This window comes from Ranitomeya variabilis, chromosome 6, assembly GCF_051348905.1.
Source record: "Ranitomeya variabilis isolate aRanVar5 chromosome 6, aRanVar5.hap1, whole genome shotgun sequence".
NCBI classification, from domain to species: domain Eukaryota; kingdom Metazoa; phylum Chordata; class Amphibia; order Anura; family Dendrobatidae; genus Ranitomeya; species Ranitomeya variabilis.
The window spans coordinates 479,109,449-479,118,116 of NC_135237.1; the positions used below are offsets into that span (position 1 = coordinate 479,109,449).

General features: G+C 38.9%; 1 long non-coding RNA gene across 1 annotated transcript; it reads left to right on the forward strand.

Moving 5' to 3' along the window:
• The first annotated feature begins 990 nt into the window (after positions 1-990).
• On the forward strand, positions 991-4,951 carry LOC143781315 (uncharacterized). Its single transcript, XR_013216654.1, has 4 exons — positions 991-1,144; positions 1,977-2,166; positions 3,584-4,183; positions 4,644-4,951. It is a non-coding gene; the product is annotated as an uncharacterized LOC143781315 (long non-coding RNA).
• The last annotated feature ends 3,717 nt before the right edge of the window (positions 4,952-8,668 follow it).

The following is an 8,668-nucleotide window of genomic DNA, read 5'->3' on the forward strand; positions in this document are numbered from 1 at the left end:
CCTGACCCCCAGTTTACCCACTATGGTGGGGAGTGGCCTAATGAATAGCACCCTTAGCTCCCCCCGGAGGCCCAGCTGTGAAACATATTGGTGTCTGTGATACCTGATTGGAGGAACTCCTTCAGTGCCATCGAACGCACCATGGCTCCCCTTAGTGGCGGAGCCACAGTACTGCAACGACCAGGACTCTGGGGCGCTGCATATATCCTGAGCTTTTAATTAATTGTTAACTTTTACATACCCGGGAATGTACCTTCTATGCTGGATCCTCCCTGCTTGTTGTCCGATGGTATCCTGGTTGTTCGGAATAGATCTGTGTGAGGTCTCCCACAACTCTGGACTGTGAACGCCAATTTTGGTGAGCTGATAGACCCTATTTTTTTTTTATCTTGTTTCATAGTTTTATGAAGAGGACTAAGAAAATAGACAAGCCATAGTGTTTGTTCATCTCCATTGGAGAAAGTGGCAACGATAAATACATTCCTAGCACAAAATCTGGGCTATGTCAGCACTATATACATTTAAAGGCACCCATAGATGTTATATTAAAGTCTAACAAGCCTGTCCATTTGCCAGGACCACCTGACACTACAGTGTTTACTATATAATATTGGTGCTTCTAGATTCGCCCCCCTGTAGATGATGAAGAACAGGTCAATTCACACATTCAAGAACTAAGCAGTCAAAGAGGTGTCTGGCAATCCTGTACTTCCCTTCACCTATTGAAACATACAATCAGGCAAGTGTATGAGGAAGTCAGAAGACATTTATTTAAGCAGTATGTGTCCTCTATACACTTGTGATGTATCCACTCGTGCTGCCCAACGAGGCACATTGACCTTTAATGGTAGAGAGTAAAACTGTTTCATAATCAATTCATATTCAGAGTTGAGAACGATGTTTTATGGTAACTATTCGCACTAGATTAATATTGTCTGAACCTGTTGATTTCTCTCTACTCTTTCCTGACAGATGATGTGGAGGGGAAAAGAAAGGGCAGACATGTTGAATTCCAATAGCCAATCCTGGTGAGATAAGTCAGAAGTGTCAAGCAGCGGCTAAGGGTCTGTGTACAGGGACTGACGTGGGTGCTGATCAGGAAACTTTTCTAGATCTTCAGTCACTTGAATATCTGTGTACACAGGTAGATTGATGATTTGTACTATGTCGTTCAATTAACATAGAACTCCATTGTTGTAGTAGCGCAAGTCTTGTTTACACAGAACGATGCACCGCCGAGAACGATGCACAAAAGATCACTTCACCCGGCGAAAAACGTTGGTTATTGGCAGCCTGTTTACACCGCAAGATAAATGTGAAACAAGAGTGTAAATGCCAGTTTACTCTCCTTTCTCCATTAAAAACTATGTATATTTAGCGAAATGGGGCATGAACATGTATTGGGCAGTCTGGAGTCTGTCTGAGCAATAAAGGTCATTTGTATCTAACACTGGACACGCACGCATCAAGCCTTATTTTTGAGCTCTAATGTTATAAGTGCCTACAAGCCTTTAGCTTCTTTTCTCTTCGTGGCAGCTAAGGATAAAGAACGTTATGTTCCCTGTTTATTCACACAAAATTTCTGACAATAAACATTAGATAATTTCAATGTACGACTGTGCCACACAATGTACTGAATATCCCATTTCATTATTAGCATCAATGTAGTCAGCGCTCATACATACCTTCCTTCTCTAATATCCATTCTTCCAGTGTTTTTGTTGGCATGAGTGGGAAAAGCATATGACGTGATTGAGATCATCACGAAATAAGAAGAATGCTTTTCAACAAAGTAAAAATAGATTCTACTAGTACATCCATTACAATTGCTTATTACATCCCACATGGATGAATTTGCTAGGTTAAAGACAAGGATAAATTAGCTTATTTCTTGCATAGGTCTATTCGAAGAAAGTTTAACAAAACTGGTAAAAATGATTTACTCAAATGATTTACGTATTCTGTATGGTGTGTAGACAGTATTTCCTACACATTGAAGTACGCCTGCACCGGAGCGCGATTGGGGGACAATGTGTGGAAGATGTAGGACCCGTCTTCCAAATGGAGCAAGAAGGAGGACGTCGATTAATAGAAGAGAGGAGGCACCAGATCAAGACCAAAGATGCCCATCAGACCGGACCACACTGTATGACGGGATTATAAAAGGTATTTTTGGGTTATGCAGAGGTGGTTAGGCACTTACCTACATCTTTCTAGAATACTGTAAAAGAGGCATTAGAGGTTGTGGCCATAGTTTATATTGGGAAAACCTGGTGACGGGTTCCCATTAACATTTCTCCAAGCCTTTCTACCGCATGACTACAATTTTATTAAAACCCACAAATGGGGCTGAGAATTACAGGTTGTTTGCAGTAAGATTGTGTACAGTAATTTTCACACATACCGTCACCTTAAACTGTCACACTCAGATTTCTACTTAGTCACATCCCATGGAGTCCAAGAATCTGACTGCAATGGGTCACAGTGCTCCCTCATTCAGACTAGTGGGGCCCCTACTTTCTACCAATTAGATACAGTGCTGACCTTACCATCCAGTAACTCCTGGTGACCCACCTCTGTGAGCTGTGCAGCTGCCTCAGTGCTCCATGACTGGAGGACATCCCAGACTGTTGGGACCAGGACTCTGCAGCCTCCATCTTGCCTCTTTTCCTGGCTGGGCTGCTAGATGTACCCGCTGACAAAGGGGGGAATGTAGTGGTCTGGCCGACTCAAATGTATGAAAGGGAAGCTTATAGACAACTGCGGGATGAATCCTGCTATAAAAAACTCACATTTAACCCTACATCCAAATATCAACAAGAATTACAAAACATCTTGGATGAAGCATTTTATAAAGGGTTGATTACAAAAGATCTGCAGAACCATCTAATCCCCCAACATCCCAAAATGGCCTGTATCTACTTTACCCCCAAGATTCACAAAAATTCTGATGTTCCACCTGGGCGGCCTATAGTCTCAGGCAATGGGAATTTATGTGAGACCATATCCAAATTTTTGGATTTTCATTTGAAGCCATTAGTATTTGATCTTCCTTCTTATGCCAAGGATACTGGTGATGTTTTGAGAAAGATTGAAGGGATACCCTGGGAGGAAGATATGTGGCTCGTCTCGATGGACGTAGAGTCATTATATACATCTATTCACCATCGAGATGGTATCCAAGCAGTTAGAACCTTTTTGAGAATGAGTAAACATGAACCTGATTTTGTGAATTTCCTTCTCATTTTGTTAACATTTGCCTTGTAGCATAATTTCTTTATTTTTAAGGAGACTATATACCTCCAAAGGCAGGGCACTGCTATGGGTGCGGCTTTTGCGTGTTCATACGCAAATTTATTTTGGGGCATGTGGGAGAGATAGATTTTTTTCACCGAACCAGTGGCACACATAGAGGGGGTCCTGTTCTGGACCCGCTACATAGACGATATTTTGGTCGTCTGGCAGGGTTCAGAGCGGGACCTCCTTGATTTTGTGAAAACCCTTAACGACAATAATTTGAATATCAAATTAACCTGTAATTACAGCCAAACTACCATTGATTTCTTGGATATTCAAATTTCAGGAGGGATTGGTAAAACTCTTGAACCAGACGTCTTCCGGAAGAAAACAGCTGTAAATAATCTACTCCATGCAAATCTTCACATCCCAAGCCTCTCATAAATGGTATCCCCACGGGGCAATTTTTGAGAGCTAGACGAATCTGCTCCAATGATTCAACTTTTCAGAAACAAGCCAGTTCACTTGCAATTAAATTTGAAGAGCGAGGCTATTCTAAAAGAAGCTTTAAAAGAGGCCTAAAAAAGGCCAAGGAAGCAAAACGCTCTGACCTTTTGCAACAAAGTAAAAAAAATCACGACGGAGTCAACAGTGCGTTTTATTTCTACATACAACGGCAAATGGTTTGAGATGAGAGAAGCTTTAAGAAAATATTGGCCTATTTTGACAAATGATCGTATCCTCACTAAACATCTACCACAGCATCCGTCCATTACTTTCCGTCGATCACCCAATCTTAAAGATCAGCTAGTCCACAGCTACTATCGAGGACCACAAATAGAGAAGAGTTTTTCAACCAGAGGCCCAAAATGGGGTTTCTATCCTTGTGGAGAATGCATTGCTTGTTCCAATATGATGCGTGCTACCGAGTTTAAATCCAGTGACGGTAAGAACACATTCACTATCACGCAGCATATTACCTGCAACACGATAGGGGTAGTTTATTTAGCAACATGCACTTGCCCTAAATCATATGTGGGACTTACATCTAGGCCACTTAAAGTTAGGGCAAGAGAACACTACCGGGATATAATGAATGCATCTGATGTGGATGATCCTGTACTTCTGAAGCCTATACCAAGGCATTTTTGGAAATACCATGGCTGTGACGCCACGCTTTTATCTGTCATTGGTATTGACAAGGTACATATTGACACGCGGGGAGGGAATTGGAAGAAAAAATTGGCACAGTTAGAAGCCCAGTGGATCTATAGGGTGGGTTCTGTTCAACCTTCAGGTTTAAACGAAGTCCTTAGTTTTGCCCCCTTTTTGTAATTGTTATTTTAAATATGTTTTTATTGTTGTTGTTGCTGGTTTTTAATTGGTATTGTTTTTATCCTCTTTAGTTAATCCTTGATCTTATGAAGCTTTGGTTTTATGGCGGCCCATTATTCATCTCTGCGTTATTGGTGGTGCTATGAATATCTTCGCTATATTTTGAACTAATCCTATTTCCAAATGAAGCAACAGCGTAAGAAACGTTACTGAATGAAGAAACAAGTTTCAGATTGTGTCTGTTTTATATACATGTATTTTTTATGGTGATGATTATCATAATATATATATTCTTATGGTCACTTTAAATTTGTGTTTCCCTCATGTAATATTTTTAATATATATATTTTTTTCTTTACTTTGAGGGAATTTATCATGTTTTCACATAAAATCTTTAATATATTTATTTCCCTTATTTAGGGAATTTGTTCACTTTTTTGTGTTTCACACATGTAATTTTGTAGAGCGTTTATAAGTATGCCTTATCAGCTTTTATGTTGTCATATTAATGATTCTATTATATCACTTCTTTTTGTGAGCACTTAGGAGTTATTTCTAATTTATCTTGGTTTTTACCCTTAGACACATATTTTTCACTCTCTTCATTTAATATTTATACATGTATATAGAGCCAATGTACATAATCTTCACTTTTTATATTGATAACTATGCTCTGGCACTCACCGGCGCAATGTGCGCTTGCGTGGGCTTCCTGCTCTGATGTTGCTGTGGAGATGCGTCGTTGTTGGCGCCTGGACCGCCCCCTTGTCCTGACGCGTCAGGCCGGGGAGTGGTCAGGCGTCACATGACGCCGGCTGGCAGTGACGTCACGTGGGATCGCCGGCGGAAGCGCCGTCATCAAACCGCCACCAATGCTAATGAAACTCTTGTTATTTAAGTAACTGGTAACACACACTTAGTACGCACTTTCCCTTAGACGAAGCAATGCACGAAACGCGCGTCGGGCTGCTGCAACCACCTTAGAGGTAATATCCTAGGCTACTTTTTTTTTTTTGTATATGCCACTTGGCAAAACCCCTTTATATGTGAATCAGCCTTATTGCAGGCTGCTTCAATCATCTTAGAGGTAATATTCTAAGCTACTTTCTTTTGTATATCCCATTTGGCAAATCCCTTTATATGTGAATCAGCTTTATTGTAAGCTGCTTCATTATTCTGGTCACTATCTGCACTTTAAATATCTCTTGGTATGAGATCGAATCATCACATATTGAGGACTATATCCCTTTTATGCGGGCTACTATACTATATAGGCTGTTAGATATTTTGAATCACTGTAAACACTTTAAACCAGTAGCAAGCCATTGCACTATAGAGGCTGCTATATTATCTTAGATCTATTGTATGCACTTTAATTATGCTGGTTTGTTTTTGCATGAGCATTTTAAGGAATATTTATTTATTGTAGCCTTTACATTAAAATATAAGGGGTTACGTTTTTTCGTAGTCTAGGCCTCATTATTATTAATATGCTTGGGTTTACATATTTATGCGCATAGTACCCTTCACTATTTCTGGTGAAGGGAAGTACCTTTTTTGGACTTTATTACAATTAAATCTTATGCATCTTTATATTTGAATCAGACACTTGTTTACTAACCCTTTGTATATTTAAAAACATCACTGTATTTTATTGCCTCTTGGTGGTTTCTTTTGTATATTTTCCACCTCCATTTTTTAATTTTAGTTTATTCATGTTGTATTTTTAAACGTCTTTAATAAAATTTTGTTATTTTATGGTTATATAGCTTCCAGGTTCTTTCTTTAGATGGTTATATTGATTTGAAGCTTTGCCATTTATCTAGGCAGGTATTTTTTCCTTTTTGATGTAGATGTACTTTGTTGTAGTCACTGCAGCTATGTTTATTGGGTATATAATTTCCCCCATAGGCTCTCCCATTACAAATATTAAATCAATTAATAAGCTCATCTGCAAAATATTTACACCACTATTATGGTCTATTCACACTCTGCAGTCAGGTCATAGTTTATTGTAGTCATAACCCCAATATAAAGGTAATGTGCCACAGTTTTGCTGTGATTTAGCAATAATTATTTCCCAATGTGAACATGTTTTTTTTTATAAAAGTGGCCCTGCGGGTTATAGATATGGAGAGGGGTCCATGTATTGTGGATGGCCCAAGGTCCCAGGTGCGCTAAATCTGCCACTGCTCCAAAAATATGTGTCATCAACTTGGAAGCTGGAGTGCTTAAAGGTAAAAAACAGGGTTTTATAGTTTGTAGGGTCAGAGTAAAGAAGATGACTGGTAGGCCCAGGCACTGACCCCAAAACAGGCCTCTAATATACCAGGACCCTCGAAATCCACCAGAAAAGACCCTAATTTGATGATTATTTAGCGCCATTCACTTGCCACTAGGACCTATTTTTTATAAGTTGATTAGCAAAAAAAATGATTAGATCTCATTGATTTATTCAGTTTTTTACTGGGTGACCAGAAAACTTAACCCCATGAATAAAAATGGCTGGCAACCTAAAAACAACTCAAGGAGCAGAATTAATTAATAGTGAAGTATTCTATTACCTTATGCGGCTAAACGAACTTACAGGACAAAGCTCAAGAAAAAAACAAAATGAGCATATACTCTGTAGTAAGTACATAAGTAAATATTAATTGCACATATAAATAACAAAGGGTACTTAGTTAACACTATTTTGATTTAAAAAAAAAAAGCCATCCCACCGTGACCAGGTGTACCTAATTGAGATAGTCCTATCATTAATCTAGTATTAAAAGCTCACCTTATGTCAACAGACCTCAATGCAGATAAGGGCAGAGCAGGACAGAGGCCGACTGCTCAGTACCTGGAGGTGGGAAGTAATATAGAGGAAATGCCTAGCTGAAAAAGGGGGCCATTCCCCTGTTTGTACAGAGTACAAGAAATTACAGCAAAACCAACGAAAAGAGCCGGAGCATAAATTGCAATTCGCACAACGTATAGGAGCACATTCACACTGTGGCCATTTCACAGACAAAACCTTACAAAAAAAAAAATACAACAAGGTAATTTTTTTTTAAATTCTGTAACAAGGTTGTTGCTCTCTTTTTGTTTAATGTAACATGACGTAGTAAAGTGGATCTGTCACTTCTGCTGACATGTCTGTTTCAAGTGAATCTATCAGCAGTTTTACAGGATCAAAACTGATGATAGATTCCTTTTAAACAGACGTGACAGTGATAATCGCTAGATATGAGAGGTGTAAATTGGTTTATACACAACTTTTTGCACTCTTTTAACAGTGGGATAAATGCAAAAAAGTTTTATTTTGCTTCATGCCGCACCCCCTAGTGCTCCGTAAGGGGTCCTCTCTGCTCCTGAGTGATGGCTGTAGCAGCTCATGGTTGAATATTAGAGCTGTCACTCAGTTGAAGAGGAGAGATGTTGTGGGAGCAGTGCGTACCGATCAAAACTCTATTTTTGCATTCATTCTGCTGCGAAATTAGCGCAAAACATTATATTTAACCCCTTAGTGACAGAGCCAATTTTGTCCTTAATGACCAAGCCAATTTTTACAATTCTGAACACTGTCGCTTTATGAGGTTTTAGCTCTGGAACGCTTCAATGGATGCCACGGATTCTGAGGTTATTTGACATATTGTACTTCATGTTAGCGGTTAAAATTTCTTTTTTATTTTTTTGCCCTTAAATCAGAGAGTCATATCGCACAAAATAGTTAATAAATAACATTTTCCATATGTCTACTTTACATCAGCACAATTTTGGAAACCTAAATGTTTTTTGTTAGGAAGTTATAAGGGTTAAAAGTTGACCAGCGATTTCTGATTTTTCCAACAAAATTTACAAAACCATTATTGTTAGGGACCACCTCACATTTGAAGTGAGTTTGGGAGGTCAGCATGACAGAAAATTCTCAAAATGACACAATTCCAAAAACTGTACCCCTCAAGGTGCTCAAAACCACATTCAAGAAGTTTATTAACCCTTCAGGTGCTCCACAAGAGCTAAAGCAATGTGGAAGAAAAAAAAAGAACATTTTACTTTTTTCACAAAAAATTTACTTTGGAATCATACTTTTCTATTTTTACAAGGGTAT